The following is a 19,935-nucleotide window of genomic DNA, read 5'->3' as shown; positions in this document are numbered from 1 at the left end:
CACTTCCCAGATCCAACCTAAAAATGTAATAATTGAAATATCAGCTATTACATTTTGCGTTGAAAATGTATCTTTTTCGATTGATTGAACAATCATAATTTTAATTGAAGTTTATTCTTCTTTATTCAAAATTCATTTATTTTAAACTGTGAATATGACTCTTTTGGCGGGAATTTAATTATATGTCTGAAAATTCAACAGTTTAGTAGAAATTTCAACTATTTTGTAGAATATATTCAAAACTTTGGTTAAAAATTTAAGGATTTTGTTGAAAACTCGTCTTGGTAGAAAATAAATGTTTTGATTAAAAATGAAAATATTTGGCGAAAGATTAATCTGTTTTAGTTGCGGCCTCAATTATTTTGTATAAAAATCTATTCTTTTGTACAAAGGATTTTTATTGCAAGTAAATTTTTGAATAAAATTTAACTATTAAATTCTTGTTTGGAAATAAATTGATTTTTTAAAAACTAAATTTCAACTAACTGGTTAAAAATGTATGCAATTTATTTGAAACTTTTGTTTTTAGTAGAAAATTAATAATTTTATTTTTTAATTCAAATCATTGTTTAAAAAAGTAAATATTTTCTAGAAAGTAATTTTTTGTTTGTTTGTTGAAATTTAATTTTTTCAACTAAAAAACGAATGATTCTTTTTTTGATTGGAATAATGTCTTTCTTAGTTGTAAAACTAACTATCTTACGGAAAATGTATGTATTTTTTGAAAAATCATCGTTCTTGGTACAAAATCAGTCTGTTTAAATTTAGGATTCAAACATTCTGTTGAAAATCTATCTTCTTAGGTTTAACATTCCATTTTCTAAGGTAAACTTGAACTACTTTTTTAATAACTTTTTTTTGTCAATTGAAAATTCGTCTTTTAAGTAGAAAATAAATTATCGGTTAAAAATTCAACTACATACTTGTTAAAAGTTACCTGTTTTATTTGAGGACTGAAGTATTTTGTAGAAAAATCAACTGTTTTGTAGAAAATTCGTTCTTTATAGAAAATTATTTTTTTTAATGAAATTTTATTGTTCGGGCTCCGAGAATTGACGATTTGACTAGCTGTTGCATTTCTTTTATTCCGATAAACTATAGCTACAAGGGCAAGGAATTTGTATCTCTAAGCTGCAAGGATTATCTGTAGTCACGTACACCTTATTGCTGTCATAAACTTTCCCTGTAACTCCGTTATTTAGCTGCTTATAACCTAAGGCATTAGAACATTTCGACGTTGTCACCTTTCGCACTTTCGTCCCAAAATGTCCTTTTCTGTTGGCAACACTGTAATTTAGCGGGACAGCTCTGGGACGACTGCTTTCGAGCGTAGGTCAGTAACCAGAACTCAGTTATCCTTCAGAGAGACAACATTTATGTAAAGGCTTCACACTCAATTTAATGTAATTCTGAATAATATTCCTTATTGGTTTAATAAATCGAATTAAAACGTACCATCCGCATTCTTTACTGCACGAGAATAGTTCAACAAAGTGCATGCAAACGAGTAGAAATTCAGAAACTTTTTGATTTACTTTGCACGCGCGACATTGGTCTTTCGAGAACGGATATTTGTGAACAAGTACAATTAAGGATTCGCGGACTGGTGCGACATTGTATGGACACTGTGACTCAATAATTGTGACTAGTGACTATTGTGACTTTTGTGACCCAAATTTGAGACATGTGTGACTTGTGACCTGTGTGATTGGACAATTTTGCCCTTCGTCACTCTAAATTGTGACTTTGGTGGCCCTTGTGACTTTTGTGAGCTTTGTGACTCTTGTGACCTGTGAGCTGTGACCTGGATATTACATTCTTCAAACGGTGAGTCTCCAATTTCCTTTAGTTATTCCTTGAAAATAAATTCCCTTTTTTGACTTGTGTTAACCGTCGCGACTTGAGATGGCAGATTTAGCAGCGTGGAAGAAAAAGCGAACGCCGATCAAATCTAAATTATCGCGAGTACGAAATTCTTTCGCCGCGTACGACCAACATTTAGGTATAGGGACGTGGATCATACAGTTAGAGAAATTTGAACCGTTGTATGACAGTAACGATTTAGTGCCGACTGAGATCGAAATGTTAGTCGATAAAAGCGAAGCGGATGATGAGTTAGAAGAGCGTGAAGAGTTTGAAAAAATCTATTATGACAGTGTGAAAAATCAGAGAATTTGTAGAAAAGTGCCGATCAATTGTACCGCAAGTCGCATCCAATCTCTCATCAATTGCGTCGTCATCTCAAAATCCGCCATCAGCCTCGGCTGATATTAGTAATCTCCTCTCAATGACAGCACTTGTAGCGAACCTCCCTACACTCACAATTCCTAAATTTGATAGATCATTTAAAGATTGGGTTAAATTTCGCGATTCATTTAAAACTATGGTACACGAACGAACAGAACTCTCGAACATTAAAAAATTCCATTATTTAAGTTCGTCATTGACAGGAGATGCGACCAGAGTGCTTCAATCGTTAGGTGTTTCAGAGGCAAACTACAAACTTGCTTGGAAAATGCGCTCGGTGAAAATACAGAGTCTTGGGACACGATAATAACATATTTATTGTCCAATAAGTTAGATTTTGCGACCAAGAAAGAGTGGGAAAAACGCATGCTGTCAGCGACGGAAACGCTAACGTTTACGCGAATGACTCAATTTTTAGAAGGTCATTGCAAGTATCTGCAGGGAATTGCGGTCGAGAAACCAGGCCCTCAGACTAACGGTAGTCAACAAAAACAAATGAACTCTAAAAATTGTGCGGGTAAAAATTACGAACGTCTCAGTTCTCATGCGACAACAAAGAAAAAGAGTTTATTGTGCGACGATTTTCACGCTTTAGCGAACTGTGAAAAATTGCTAACACTTCCTGTGAATGCTCGAATAAGACAAGTTGCTAGATTACGTGTGTGTTTTAATTGTTTAAAACAAGGACATAGAAACAAAGAGTGTAATTCGGGACCATGCGCGAAGGGTCCGGGTAGGCACAATACAATTCTCCATATCGAGAGAAATGATTCTGAAAGGGTTGAAGAAGTACCTAAAATAGAGACAGAATCCAATGAACATTCTAACAGGACAACTCTCGTTGCTCATGCTACACGTGAGAGCGACAAACATGTCTTACTAGGGACCGCGATCGTGTACGTGAAAGATCGATACGGTAATCAACATGAGTGCCGCGCTCTTCTAGAGTCCTGTAGTCAGGTAAATTTAATGACTCAGGACTTTTATAATCGATTAAGGCTTCCGGTCGCGAAATCTGAAGTGATAGTTTCGGGAGTGTTTAAATCATCTCAAGAACCTGAGTATCAGGCTCAAATTATTCTAAACTCGCGATGCACCGGGTATTCGAGTAAAATTACATGTTTGATTACACCGGAGATTACAGACGAGATGCCGAACGTTCACCTTCGACACAGTGATTTGAAGATACCAGACGGAATAATTATAGCAGATCAAAAATTCACAAATTCTCGTTCGGTAGATTTGCTAATTGGCGGAGGATTATTTTGGAACCTGTTAGGCGTTGGACAGATCCAGTTGCGGGCTGATCAGCCCATCCTTCAAAAAACGAAGCTGGGATGGATTGTAGCTGGTGAGATGAAATTGCCTTCGTCACAAAAAGCGAGAGCGCAGTGCAACTTAATTACTAATCAACAGCTTCATAATGAGATCCAGCGCTTCTGGGAAATAGAAGATTATGTAACTAAGGGAAGGTACCTTCAACTAGACCCAGCTAACATTTGTGAACAAAACTTCGTTGCAACAACAGAAAGTGACTCACGGGGACGATTCATTGTAGCCATGCCCCTCAAAGAAGAGGTCAGTGAACTCGGCGAGTCTTTTAATATGGCTTACAAGCGTTTTCTTTTTATGGAACGGAAATTGAACAAGGATAGTAATTTAAAGGACAAATATGTAGAATTTATGGCTGACTAGGCACGACAAGGACACATGGAACTGATATCTCAAGAAGAAGTAGAAACTGGCAAATTAGTCAACTATTTGCCGCACCACGCCGTTAGAAAGGAAAGCAGCACGACAACAAAACTTCGGGTGGTCTTCGACGGATCAGCAAGGACCTCATCAGGACTGTCCCTTAACGAGGTACAAAGAATCGGTTACGTGGTTCAAAACGACCTGTTCTCAATTACTCTACGTTTTCGCCAACATCCAATAGTTTTAGCGGCAGACATAACACAAATGTATCGCCAGATACGAATTTGTGAGGACCAGCAACATTTACAGAGAATCCTATGGAGAACCGACCCGTCAACACCAGTACAACATTTTAAATTAATTACTGTCACTTACGGCACCGCGTCAGCCCCATTTCTCATGACTCGCGCATTGCGACAAATCGGCGAGGATAATATAGAGAAATATCCAAGCGCTAGCGAGGTTATTATTCGAGACTTCTATGTAGATGACCTCCTCACAGGAGGGAGCACTCTGCAGGAAGTAAAAGAACTGAAACGTGAACTCGTTGAATTGCTATCGTCAGTTGGACTCGAGCTGAGAAAATGGGCCTCAAATAACTCACAAGTATTGGCAAGGGACAACGAATAAAGGACCGAAAAATTAATACAACTTGATAAGGACCCGAAAACGTTAGGGCTTATTTGGGACCCCCGTGAGGATAAATTAAAATACTCAGTTAAAGAATCGTGTTCTGACAGGGCAACAAAAAGGACAATTTTATCAAAAATCGCGCAAATATTCGATCCTCTTGGTTTGGTTGGACCGGCGATTATCCGAGCAAAAATAATAATGCAAAAATTATGGCAGTTAAAACTTGGATGGGACGAGACGTTACCACAGGACATACATACAATGTGGCTGGACTTTAGTGCAAAACTCAAATCGCTCAATGAAATTTCTGTTCCTCGATTTGCGAGTTGTGAAAAATTCGTCACGGTTCAACTCCACGGGTTTTGCGATGCCTCAGAAGTGGCATACGGTGTATGTGTGTATTTATGGACATCCACGTTATCAGAACAGGTAGCTGTTCGTCTTTTGTGCGCGAAATCGCGAGTGGCCCCTTTAAAAACTATCTCGATACCCCGTCTTGAGCTTCAAGCTGCCATTTTGCTCACTCAACTGACAGAATCGTGTTCAACATCGCTGTCATTGAACTTCGATGACAAATATTTTTGGATAGACTCGATGGTAACTCTTGGGTGGTTTCAATGCACTCCCAGTCGATGGAAGACATATGTGGCAAATCGTGTACGTGAGATCCAAAGGCTAAGTAACAGCAATTGGAACCATGTACCTACAAAGGAAAATCCAGCAGATCTTATCTCGTGAGGTATCAACCCGGAGGACTTGAAGACCTGTGACATTTGGTGGAATGGACCATCGTGGCTCTTTCAACCACAGGATAATTGGCCTATTACGCGACAAGAGAATGACGAAATTACTAAGGCAATTTCTGAAGAACGAAGGTGTGAACGAGTTCTTATTGTAACGACTGTGCATGATTTTGATTTACTAGAACGTTACTCAACATTAAACCGTACGATTAATGTAACAGCGTATTGTTTGCGATTTTGTAGAAATGTAAGTTCTGATAAAAATAATCGGAAAATAGGCAGTCTTGAGGCTACGGAAATATCGGGAGCTTTAATTTACCTTCTAAAACTTGCACAAATCAAGGATTTTGCCTTCGAAATTAGAAAAATTAAAAAATGTAGTGAAATCGCATATAAAGGTAAATTGCGTTCATTGAACCCTTTTTTGGATCAAAATGGTCTCCTCAGGGTGGGCGGTCGACTAGTGAACGCACAGATCCCATTTGACCAGAAGCACCCGACAATTCTTGCGCCCAACAATCCAATGACTAATTTTGTGATATCTGAAGAACATAAAAAATTAATGCATGCAGGGTGCCAGGCCATCATTGCGTCTTTGAGAACTCGATATTGGCCCCTGTCCTGTAAAAACACTGTGAATGGGGTTCTTACAAAATGCATAAAATGTTTTCGAGCTCAACCTGTAACGAAAGAGTACGTGATGAGTAATCTGCCATCTGCGCGAGTTACCCCTAACCGCCCTTTCTATGTATGCGGTGTAGATTATGCTGGACCATATAAGTTAGGCAAACCAGTGCGAAGCCGCGTGACTTACAAGGCATACATTTGTATTTTTGTATGTTTTGTGACCAAAGCAGTTCACATTGAACTTGCTCATGATTTAAGCACTGATGCGTTTCTCAACTGTTTACGTCGTTTTATATCCCGTCGCGGCAAGTGCCAACACATACATTCAGACAACGGTACAAACTTTGTAGGGGCTCGCAACAATCTAAATGATTAACGGCGCTCTTGAATAACAATAAATTGCAAGAAATTGTCAATAATTTTTTATCTCAAGAACACATCCAGTGGCACATGATTCCACCTCGTGCACCCCATTTTGGAGGGTTATGGTAGGGGGCGGTAAAATCAGTTTAAAAACATCTATCACGTGTTATTGGGGAAACTAGGTTAACTTACGAAGAAATGTACACGGTTCTAACACAAGTTGAATGCTGTTTAAATTCACGCCCACTTTCTCCACTCTCCAATGATCCAAAAGACCTCACACCTTTAACTCCTGGACACTTCCTTATTGGAGACTCTTTATCTGCATTACCACAACCAGATCTAATTTATATACCACGTACTCGTCTCTCAAGATATGAGCATCTTCAACAGATGCTACAGCACCTTTGGAAACGCTGGCAACTTGAATACTTGAATCAATTGCAGCAACGAACCAAGTGGTCTCATGCAAAATCCCCTTAGCGCCAGGTACTATGGTAGTTGTTAAGGAGGACAATCTACCTCCCATGAAGTGGCGCACCGGCCGAGTTATTTAGCTACACCCGGGAAAGGATAATATAACACGAGTTGTGTCTATTCGCGTGGCTGACTCAATTATCAAGAGATCCATAACCAAGGTCTGTATCTTGCCAATGGATCAAGATACAATGGAACCTCCAAACTGAATTGTTCTGTTTAGAATTAAAGACAGTATTGAACTGACATTCAATTTAAGAATGAATATACGTATACAAATATTTTTATGTTAAGGTTATCGATTTTAATTTGTACTTTAATGTTTTTTCGCTACCATATTTCATCTCAATTGTATTTCTGATCAATTTAAATTTAGTTGAAAGATACCCTTTCAACAGTGGGCGGGATGTTCGGGCTCCCAGAATTGACAATTTGACTAGCTGTTGCATTTCTTTTATTCCGATAAACTATAGCTACAAGGGCAAGGAATTGTATCTCTAAGCTGCAAGGATTGTCTGTAGTCACGTACACCTTATTGCTGCCATAAACTTTCCCTGTAACTCCGTTATTTAGCTGCTTATAACCTAAGGCATTAGAACATTTCGACGTTGTCACCTTTCGCGCTTTCGTCCCAAAATGTCCTTTTCTGTTGGCAACACTGTAATTTAGCGAGACAGCTCTGGGACGGCTGCTTTCGACCGTAGGTCAGTAAACAGAACTCAATTATCCTTCAGAGAGACAACATTTATGTAAAGGCTTCACACTTAATTTAATGTAATTCTGAATAATATTCCTTATTGGTTTAATAAATCGAATTAAAACGTTCCATCCGTATTCTTTACTGCATGAGAATAGTTCAACAAAGTGCATGCAAACGTGTAGAAATTCAGAAACTTTTTTATTTACTTTGCACGCGCGACATTTATTTTTTAACTGAAAATTTACCTATTCCATTTTTGGCCGAAAATTGATCTTTTTCAGTTTAAAAATTCAACTGTTTAATTTTAAATTTATAAATTTATTTAAAATTTATTTAAAATTTATTTTTTTGGTAGGAAAAGAATCATTTTATTTAAAAATTCATCTCTTTCGCGGAAAATTTAACTATCTTCTTGAAAATAAGTTTTTTTAGTTTAAAATCAATGTTTTCACCTGAAAACTTCAATTTTCCATTTTTCGTTGAAACTTATTATGTCTAATTAAAAATGCAACAAATTGGTGGAAAGTTTATTTACTTTGTTGAAAATTCCTCTTTTTAGGTTTAAAATGCAGTTTAAATGTAACTATTTTCGAAATAATTCAAATGTTTCTTTGAAAATTCAACTGCTTTGCAGAAAATTCGTCTAATTTTTTTTTTTAAGTAGAAAACCAAGTTTCTTTAGCACAAACATATATTTCAGATATTCATTTCGTCGATGGCTTTTTTCCTCGTTCTTCACTTTTAAAATCTATTTTTCTGAAACACATTTTCAAAAATTCTAGGAAGTGTTTAAGAACCACGTATCACTTTTTCTTAATTTATATTAGAATCTTTGAAAATTCCTTGAAAATTTTTAAGCCCTTTCAAAATACCTTAGAATATTCTAAAATGCCCTTAAATGTTTCAAGTCATTTGAAATCTTTGAATATACCTGGCAACTATTTAAAGCTCTCGAAAATTCCATAGAATTAAACAAATGAAAATCTGTAAAATCCTTTGGAAACCGCTTAATTTATTGAAAATCATTTATATTTCCTTGGAATCTTTTATATTATCCTAAAGCCTTAATATTTTTTACAATATTAGGATATTCATTAAAATATATTGAAAAATTATTGTAAAAAATTATTAGTACCGGGACGGCAAGCATGTTCGTTGCAGATACTTTGTTCCTCGCCGACAGTTCGGAAGACCAAATCTGCCGGATGAGATGTTTGTATCTGCTTCGGAAAGTATCCTTTATAGGTGTCACATCCTGAATGCGGCTCTGTGGCACGCCCAGGTATGTATAAGTCTCTCCAGCACAAAGGTGTCGTATGGCGCTTCTATCAACGAGTTCCGGATCTTCAGGGATGCCATTAAGTTTTCCTCGCTTCAAATAAACCTTGGCGCATTTGTCTAACCCAAATTCCATTCCAATTTCCTTAGTATATCGTCCGAGAATCCCCAGAGCTAGATGCAGTTGCTATCTGTTTTTAGCATGGATCTTAAGATCGTCCATTTTAAATACATGGGTGACCTTGTACTTTCGATTTGCAGGTTTGCCGCACAAGTACCCGTCGGAATGGCGAAGTGCTAGAAATAGTGGCAATAACGTATAGCAAAAGAGGAGTGGGCTCATGGTATCGCCCTGAAAGACACCTCTCTGAAAGGCGAACTTGTTAGTTGTCACACGATTTTTTCCAGATGAGATAGTAAATCTGGTTTTCCAAAGCGGCATCAATCTCTCTATGCACCCAACTATTTGCGGATGAAACTTTAAGATTTCCAAAAGACAGATGATAAGTCTATGGGAGGTCGAACCGAAAGCTTTCCGGAAATCAATCCAGGCCATCGATAAGTCACGCTGCATCTTTACAGACACATCTATCGATGAGCAGGTTCTCCCGACATCCGGCTACGCCTTTCTTTGAGCCTCGTTGTTCATACATTTCTTGCCACACAGGTTCAATTGCCCGAACAATCCTATCATTTAGGATAGCTGTGAATATCTTATAAAGTGTGTTCAGACAAGTTATTGGACTGTAATTCTTCGGGTCAGTTAAGTTGCCTATTTTCGGCGAGAGTATTGTGCGTCCTTCCACCAACCACTCTGGAATTCGCTCCTCCGACTTCAAATATGAGGTGAAAATACGGGCCAAATGCTTATGGGTTGAAGAAAACTTCTTCCACCAGAAGTTTTTGATACAATCTGGTCCCGGTGCGGAATAGTTCTTCATCCCTCTTAATACTTTTTTCACCTCCTCGGTAGTGATGGGTGGGCATTGTTTATCAGGTGTTATGAGGGCAACACATAACTCCTTGAAGCTATTTATATTTTCTGAGTCTTCGTCCAGTCTATACTGAACTTCGTAGACTTCTATCCAAAATACTTCGACCTCCTCTGGTTTGGGTGGGTGTTCGACAGTAACTGGATGGCCTTGGAAGAGTCGAGATGGGTCAAAGAGAAACTGTTGATTTTCTCTGACCCACCTATCCCTCCGCTCTAGACTTTTCTTAGCGTCAGATAGTATCCGTATTCTTTCAACAGTATGCTGTCTGATGATCAGCAGCTTTGACTTGTTAAGTGTGTGATAACAAGTCCGGAATTTGCGCGCGAACTTTCGAACATTGACGTTAAAATTCCTGCCAGATGTGAAGTAGTCAATCACACACTGAATGCGGGACGCGTACTGTCTTGCCCAGCCTATCTTTATGGCAAGTTGATGCATTCGTCTTTTGGTCTTATGATCAACCGTTGGTTTTACTTTACGGTTCGCATCGGCCAAAGCTCTCGCTGTATTATACACACAATAATTGATAGCCCAGAAGTCGGATTCTCCGGAAAAATGTCCACGAAGCTCGTCGTCATCCAGTTCAGCCAGATCTTTAGGCTTGAGAGAAACCTTGGTGTTGATGTTTCTCCGGGTCGTAAAGCACCGCTCTTCATCTATTGGATGCCTACCCGCGGTTGGTTTTAGTGTCGCCTCTCTTTCTCTGTTGCCGGCTTGTTCTAGCTGTGGTAGAGTAGGCGTTGCGCTTACATAACCCCTTTCACGGAGTAGTTCAGCATGGTTTCGCAGACGTTGCTGCGAAAAGTGCGATAGCTCCGGGTGTTTCTCGCACCACAGAGCATGCAGCCATGCCATGCAACCCCGTTCAGGGGCCACACTCGCATCGTAGCACTCTAGCAAGTCGTGATTCAGTCGTTCCGTCCACCCAAAGGTCGCGAGATCCCGCCGATCCATCGCATTGAATCCATTTTCATTGGCTCCCCCAGCTCTAGATCGTTTGGCATCGTTGGCCGACACATTGTCGGGAGCCCTGCGCGTTCTGTTGTTGTAAACCGCACTTACTACAACTATGTTTGGTGTTGTCATTGTTGTTCCCACGAGAAGCTAGGGAAAGGGGTTCGTCCATCCTTGTAGAGCCCCGCATGCAAGGATAAGGCTGCGTACTCTGAGAGGTCGCCCGGTATCCCAGAGTCACCGTTCTAGACACCTATCACCTAGGTGCCATTCAGCTTTCGGCACGGTTTTCACACCTCCACTTGGGGGTTAATTCCTTCGGGACCACCCCTGGACAATTTTCCGCGACTGCCTATTTATTTTTGTAACCATATTCAGCAGAAACCCTCGATACAGGAACCCTCTATCCACTACCCGAGGACGCGTTCGGTAGCTTTGTCATAGGCCCTTCGGTTTGATTCTAGAGGAATCAAAACCGAACCGAATGGTAGCAGACCGTATATATATATATGTGTGTGTGTGTGTGTGTGTTTGTGTGTGTTTAAACCACTTCTAAGATGCTCAAAAAGACTTTCAATATAAGGAAATGAAACCTTTAGATCATATTTATTATAAGTTTCAATCCATTTTTCATTTTCAGATGAATTATTATAAATTTCGTGGATTCTTTGTTTAATGATTTTGTTTACTAATTGGAGTGCGTAATTATTGTGTAAAAGAGTGATTTTTAGTTGATCTAAATTTTCTTTGCGGAATTGAATATTACTTAATTTAACACATCTTTCAATAAGACCTTTAATTACACCAACTTTTTGAGAATATAAATGATAAGAATTATAATTCAAATAACGTCCTGAAAAAAACGCTTTTTTATACCAATTTGCTTTTAAATTACCTTCGGAAGTTTTAATAATTAATAAATCTAAATAAGCAATAGAGTTATTCTCCTCTTTTTAAATCGTGAACTTAATTGAATTTTCCATGTTGTTGAAAGTCTCAATGAATTCATCTATTTTTTCAGTAGGAACAATTGCCAGGATGTCATCTACATATCTTTTGTAAAGAATAGGAGTAAAAGTTAAACTATCAAGAACCCTACTCTCTAAATCTTCCGTTACAAAATTTGATACAATAGCGTATAATGGGGAGCCCATAGGACAACCTGATACTTGTTTAAAAATTTTATTATTAAAAGAAAATACTGTGTTATTTGATACTGTTCTAGTTGCAATAATAAATTCATTTTTTGATATTTTTGTTAAATTATGGTTTAAATTTAATTTTTCTTCTATACAATATAATGAAGGTCCATTGGAATTTCATCAAACATGGATACTACATTCAGTGAAACGACAGAATGTGAATCCGGTACTTTGAAATTTTTAAGCTCTTCTTTCAATTCCCAACTATCCCTTACAAGAGCATGAGTTTTACCAGGAATTGTTCTTAAACAATCTGCAACGTATTTTGATAAATTATAAGTTGGAGAACCTACAGCTGAAACAATCAAATGCTATTTTAAATCTGTTTTGTGCACTTTTGGTAAAGCATATGCTTTAGAAACAACATTGTTATTTGTTTTTAATTTGTGAGGCATTTAATTATTTATGAACCTTTTCTTTTCCCGCCTGATTGCAATATCATTACATTTTTACTTCAAAGTTGGAACAAGACTAGTTTTTGATCTTTTTGTATAAAATGTCATTTTTAATCGATTTTCAACCATTGTTATGTAATAATTTCGATTTGCAGCTACAGTTATGTTTCCCTTATCAGCTTTCAATACTATTAAATCCTTATTTTCATTTTGAAATTTTTCTGAAGGTTCATCAACTTTATTTATATTATTGAATTTATTCAAAAAATTGTGATTTCAGATTATTTGAGTTGTTCTTTTTCTAATATTCAATTTTAGTTCTTCATTTTTTACATTTTTGATGCAAAATTACCTAAAGCCAAAGTTTCAGCAATTTCAATGGGGATTTGTATATTTGATCAATTTTTAAAACAATTTTTTAAGCAAAATTCTGGATATATATACCTATTAGATTATATTAAATCCTATTAGATTCCAAGCGTCTTTTTTTAAAAAGTAAAACTTTAGTATACATTTATTTCTTTTTTCATATTTTAATTTATTAAGACTCAAATTTTGTGAGTTCAAAAAAGTCAAAATTGAAAAGTCTCATAATATTTGAAAAACGGTATTTTAAAAGATTAGATTTAAGTCCTTAATCTTTTATCTTTCTCACCAAATTATTGATTTCATAGTTCAAACTTTTTTTTTGACAAATTAACTTAGTTCTTTCTTAATTACTTGTGTAAAATTGACTTTATTTCTAATGTATTCGTTAGTCCCTGTTTTCCCTTCCAAACAATAAGTAACCGTTGTCGTTAAAATTTTATTTTAAAATGTAGTAAATATTATATAATTTGGAGCCTGTTTTATTTCTAAGGCTTCAAATTAAAATTTTTTGTGTGTTTTACTTTAAAAAGGACACTTTTCCAATCATGTATATAAAAAAATGTTAAATTCTAACAATTAGCTGAATTTATAGAATTTGGCTCACTCCAAAATTATGCTCCTTTGTAAGGACTTAAGAATAATTGAAATATCTTTTAAAATTGAAAAAATAACGGGTTTTCAAGAAAGTAGTTAAATTTTTAATCTAAACGATGAATTTTTTACTAAAATTATAAATCTTCAACTGGAAGAGTCGCATTTTAAAACAAAAAGATGAGTTTTCAACTAAAAGAATGAGTTTTCAAAGGAAATAGTTGAATTTCCAACCAAACAAAAGATTAGTTTTGAATAAAAATGATCAATTGTTACCCAAAATTAAATAATTAAATTTCAAGATAAAATTAATGTTCAATCAAACAGAAGAATTTTCAACTAAAACTATGAAATATTTAACTAAATTATGTTACATTTTCAGTTAAAAAAATTACTTTCCACAAAAAAACTAACTTTCAGCAACAACAAAATTAACTTTCTAAACAATAGTTACATTTTCAACCTACAAAATAAATTTTCAACTCATATGATAAAAATATAACTGTAATACTGTATTTTTTAATCGAAAAGAAAAAGAATTTTTTATGGAATAGTGGTAAATTTCCAATTAAAGAAATTAAGTTTATGCTAAGAAGATCAATTTTCTACAAAAAGGGAAATGTTTCACAAAGTAAATAAATTTTTAAGCAAATCGTTTAATTAAAAAAAAATATATCAATTTTCAACCAAATAGTAGAATTTTCATCCAAAAAGATACATTTTTAACCAAAAATAGAATGGTTAAATTTTTTGTAAAACAATCGAATTCCTAACAACAACAAAAAAGAAACGGATTATCAGCAAAATAGTGAGCAAAAAATTTCTACTGGAAAGTATTATCTATTATCTACTTTTAGTTTAAAAAATTGATTTTCAATAAAATAGTTACATTTTAACCATAGCTTAATTTTCAATTAAAATTATATACATTTGTTTATGGAAACTCCCTTTTCTAAAATAAAAGCGATAATGATGTTCTAAAATTCGTTGTTCCAAGTCAGGATGAATGAGGAGTAAGAGAAAAAAACGTCATAAATCCATTTTTTTTAAATTTAGAAAATGATTGTTTCTGTATATTTAGAATATCATCAATTCGATTATTATCAAAATTAAGTCAGCGAAAAAAATCTCACAGTGAAAATAAATGGGAGGTTTCTTTATAATGGAAAATAATAAACGCTCAATAATAAATTATGCTTTAATTAGAGTAAACTGAGGTAATATTAAAAAGCTGCGTAAAATTATATTGTATTTAAAGGAATTTAGGAGTCACAAAATAATTCTACGAAATTCATAAAAATTCAACGTGAATTTAAAAAAAGAACTCAAATGAATTAGAAACAATTTAAATATATGAAAGAACTTAATTGAATTCAATAAGTTTAAAATAAGCTAAAAAAATTTTTTTTAATTGATTAAATGACTAAGAATTCAAGGTTAGATTAAAAGATTTCAGGATCAATCAAATAAAAACCAAAATAATAACCACAATAGAATTCAAATAAATCGGAAACAATGTAAAAATCGAAAAAATTCCGATGATTTCAGTCAAATTTAGAGCAACTTAAAGGAAATCAGAATAATTTGATGAAATATATAAAAAACCAAGCTGAATTAAAAAATAAATTAAGCACATTAAAAACAATTCAAGAATATAAAAAAATTGTTTGAATTGAGTAAGTCTTAAATGAGTTTAGAAAAATTTAAGACAAGTCGAAAGAATTTTTAAAAATTATAAAATTTTAATGTTACACGAATAAAAATTCTGCACTTTTTGTGATTTACATCTGAATTTTCATCAATTTCAAAGATTTAAAATTCATAACACCTGACTTTTGTTTTTAAAAATTATAACAATTTAAGAATTTCTGATATACCTTATTCAAAACTAAAGAGATTTCAATTGTAAGCATTTGAAATTAAAGAGTCTTAAGTCGAAAATCTTTAAAATTAAAGAATTTTATGATTTAAATCTTCAGAATTTAAATACATGTTAAAAAAAAACTGTTCAAAATTACACACCCTTAAAATGTAGATTTTGAAAATTAAATCAATTTTAATTTTAGCAATTCAAAATTGAACTATTTCAAAAAATTTTCGATAATTCACATTAAATATTGAAGAGCCTTCAATTGAAATTATTAAAGATTAGAGAATTTTCCATTGAAAATCTTCAAAACTGAACTACCTATTTAAAAAAAATCAGAATTACATACCCTTAAAATATAAATCTTGAAACCTAAATAAATTTTAGTTTTACCAATTCAAAATTATACTATTTCAACAAATTTTTCATAATACACATTACATATCGAATAGTCTTTAAATAAACATCTTAAAAATTGAAGAATTCCCCATCGTAAATCTTCAAAACTGTAAGTATTGTCAAACTTTTAATTGTTAATCTTCAAAATTTAGGAATTTTTGATTTTCGTAATTTAGAATTAAAAAATTATGCAAATGTTAAGTTTTACAATTAAAAATGCATTTTTCGAAACTAGAGAGCGTTTTAAATCGCAAATCGTTAAAATTAAAGAATTTCCATTGTAAATCTTCCAAATAGAACTATTCAAAAAAATGATTCAAATTACATAACTTTAAAATGACAATCTTGAAAATTGAAAGTGCTAAATTTTCTGGAAAAAAAGGGTTCGTGTCCGTGCTAATCTTCGAGAACGTTCTGGAAGGTTCCTGATGACGTCACGATTGCGCAATAGTCTGCAACCAACTTAATGTAAGCAGGTTCAAGGTTATTGTGAGAAAAATAAGGATGATTTATTGCTTCCTGACAGATAAGACGTTCGTTAAATGCGCAAAAGATTCAGGTGCATAGGTGAAATTTAATATGGTGAGCACGCATGGCATCCTGTTTTGACTATTAATTTGATTTATTGCTTCCTGATAGATAATACTTTCAGGTAACAATTCCTGCCTTTATTTGTTTAATGCGCAAAATATTCAGGTGGAGGGATGGAATTTGATATGGGGATTTGTGCCAGGCATCCTGTTTTGATTATTGCTTCCTAATAGATTATACTTTCAACTAAAAATTCCTGCCTTTAATTTGTTTAATGGGTAAAAACTACTAGAAAATTCTAGTAAGATCTGATGATGTCATAGAATAATATTGCGCAATTATGGTGCAGACAGAATTTGCGAAAGTTAATCGAAGGTAAGAAAGGTATGTAAAATCATTCCTTATGGTGAGTCAAATGTTCTGGGATCCTTGATTCTTTATCATGGTATCAAGTAGCAAGTGAGGACTAGAGATAACAGCTACACGCGTTTAAAATCGCAGAATCATTCATACATCGGCAGTCTAAGGCTGCACACATTTCATTATCCTATGCTATCGTTCTGTAGAGAGATCACTTCTTTTTACAGATCGCAATCGTTCGCTTTGATATTCATTCTTTTCCATATGCTAGGTCCGTCGACCTCTGGACGAGGTATATTGAACAAGATACTGAAAACAATTTCGAGACTCGAGAGAAAGATTATAGACAGCAAGAATTTAATTCGAGACCTTTCATGGACGTTTAGTAAATACCAAGAGTACACTGCCCGACGATTATCGCTCCTTATGTCATGCAACGATATTCGAGCAGAGGTCGCATACTTTTTATCAACAGATATATGCTCGCTTTTCAGCTCTAATTTACAAAGGTCAGTTTTTTACATTTTAAATCTTAAAGATTTAAACTAAAGTTTTAAAATGCAACAAATTAATATAATAAAATATTTGAATTTTTTTAATCATCCACTAAGGCTATTATATAATACAGTCTATAGAAAAATCAAGGATGATTTAATTGAGCGTTAAAATTTTTTCTATAATGCTGAATCTGCTATAACTAATAACATCAAATTTCTACAGCGCAATTTTTTCGCACAGAACTTCAAGGTACCAACAGATTATTAAGAGGTCCGAGTACATACAGTTGATCACTGTAACATATCCTAGAATTTTATATTGATATAGCTAGGATGTTAAATTAACCATTTGAGACGAAGAAAATACAATCTGAAAACGCTTGCTAGAATTTATAAAATAAAATCAGCTCTATAAATATTATAGTTTGACTAAGAAACGTTGAAATCTCTTTTACATAATAAAGTAATATGCTAAAAAAGATTCAATTTACTTACTTCAAACATGAAAATAAAGCAACATAAATAACAAAAATAATTCAGCAGTATTGAAATGTAATGTAAGGCAACTGTGAATCAAACATTGGAAAAAATGATATAGTGGTCACGTAAACATCTACTTTTTGGAACTTTTAAATCCAAATTTAGTCAAATAGAAATTAAAAAATACAAAAAGTAATATATGTTATAGAAATCCAGGATGATATATTGCTTTCTAGCTAGCTAATTTAATTCAGAGCCCATAGAAACCTACCTTGCCGATATTCTATAGATGTAGTGGCTCATGCTATGTTTCCAGAATATTCTCAATGACGTCATCGAATTCATACTACGCAATTTTTTCGTAAACAACTTCAAGGTTATTTTAAATGTTGCATCACTTTTTTGCGTTTTTCAATATTATACACCACACGTGTTGATTATAACTTAGAACCTTCTAGAACAATTAGACAAAATGGGAGATATATTATTAGATAAGGATGATAAATGATATGCAGCATGTATAGTTTAGGGAGAAAGTGAGGGAGAGATAGAGAGAGCTATGTATTACAAAATGTTTCAACACAAAAATAATTTTCTAAAATTTACAAGTCGATAGAAGGGGTTGCAATTGAGCGACTCGAAACCAGTTACAAATGTCACAGCATGCCTCATCAAAATGAATTACATCATATAAAAAATGTTTGCACTAATCTTGGACAATGCCAACAGATTCTTAAGAGATCCTTTTACAAACAGTTGGTCACTGTGGCAGATTTAGTATTAATACCAGATAGCCTCGTAGTATTGAATCAACTATTTTGAGATGAAGAACGTATAATTTGAAAGTTCTTATTAGAAGTTACGTACTTGCAATAAAGTATCAAGAATGATCAGAATAAATTCAGCCATATTAAAATTTAGTGTAAGGAAACTGTGAATCAAACATAGGAAAAAATGATACAGTGATGACATGAACATCTACTTTCTGGGACTCTTGAATAAATATTTGGTGATATAAAAAAATTAAAAAATAATATAGTATATAGAAATAGAGGATAATATATTGCTTTCTAGCTGAATAATTTAGTTCAGAGATCATAAAAACCAAATCATAGAAACCTACCTTACCGATATTCTACAGCTGTAGTAGCAGTACGTGCTATATTTCCAGAATATTCTTAATGACATCATGAAATTATACATCGCAATTTTATTTGTAAACAACTTCAAGGTTATTTTTCAATTGCGCATTACACTTTTTAGGCTGAAAAAACGTTATATTTTAAACGTATTTAGATAAAGAGAGATATATATCATACATAGCATACATCAACCAATGTATTACATCATATAAAAAGTTTTGCACGAATCTTGGACTTAAGAGATCCTTCTACAATCAGTGGGTTACTGTGACAAATTTCGTATTAATATCAGATAGCCTCCTAGTATTGAATCAACTATTTTAAGATAAACGCATAATTTGAAAGCTCTTGTTAGAAGTTACTTACTTGCAATAAAGTAGCATGAATTATAAGAATACATTCAGCAGTATTAAAATTTATTGTAAGAAAACTGTGAAACTCTTAAGTCAAAATTTAGTGATATAAAAAATAGAAAAATTAATACAGTTTATAGAAATCAACGATGATATATTGTTTCATAGAGTGCACCATAATCAGATACGCTGATTTTGCTTCTAGTTGTAAATAGAGGATGGTGATGAGAAGGAGCAGGAGGAGAATACGATAATATTACAGTTCAGCAGTTACTGAAAATATTAGATTTAGATGTAAAAATAAAGGAGCACGTTGTCTTCCAAACAACACCAAAAACTAAAGGAACTGTAGGTAGTAATGCCTTGTTCTTAACTACTGGGTGTATCTCCACTCTCGATGCTGCATTCTGCGCTGAGCTGGATAAATCACAATCCTCATATATCAACTACATTTAAGTCTTGAATCAATACTTAATTTAATAATGATGTTCGTGAAGTATCAATGATATTAAAGTATGCTGTTATATAACAGTTGCGAATAATTTTTTTTTTTACAACTAACGTTTAATTTTTGTTAAAGAAATTCAGTTAAACAGCTAATTATTTCTGATTACCAAAATCATGAATGTGGCAGCTGAGTCACATTCACCCTGCCATAAAAGTGCACGTGTTTAGTGTAAAGATGAAATTCGAAAGTTTCTAAGTGCAGTGATAAAATACGAGTGACTCATTTGAGAAAATTCTAGGGACAAGGGTAAGTTCGAGAAAGAGGTAGTAAAGTTATAAATATGTTAGACACTTTGTCAAAGAGACTTTCCTAGATAAATAGTAAAGACTGCTTCTCGCAAACCAAGCTACCTCACTATTGTCAGGGTGCACGTTCGCTTTTCACTATGAGATTTAGGTTTGGATGTCCATGCATTTCCTCTCGGCTATTACCAGGTGTATACATATGAAACCGGTATTTCTTCAAGAAAAAAACACATTTATTTCAAGAGAATGATAACAAATATTTTATTCAAAGTATGCGCCCTCGC

General features: G+C 33.9%; 1 protein-coding gene across 2 annotated transcripts in view; it reads right to left on the bottom strand.

Annotated features, from left to right (window-relative positions):
- The window catches only part of LOC117176728 (insulin-like growth factor-binding protein 7), a 164,112-nt gene that overhangs the window by 128,340 nt on the left and 15,837 nt on the right, over nucleotides 1-19,935 (bottom strand). The window lies entirely within an intron of this gene.

This window comes from Belonocnema kinseyi, chromosome 7 (genome assembly GCF_010883055.1).
Source record: "Belonocnema kinseyi isolate 2016_QV_RU_SX_M_011 chromosome 7, B_treatae_v1, whole genome shotgun sequence".
Classification (NCBI taxonomy): Eukaryota; Metazoa; Arthropoda; class Insecta; order Hymenoptera; family Cynipidae; genus Belonocnema; species Belonocnema kinseyi.
This window is presented reverse-complemented; position numbering and strand designations above follow the sequence as displayed.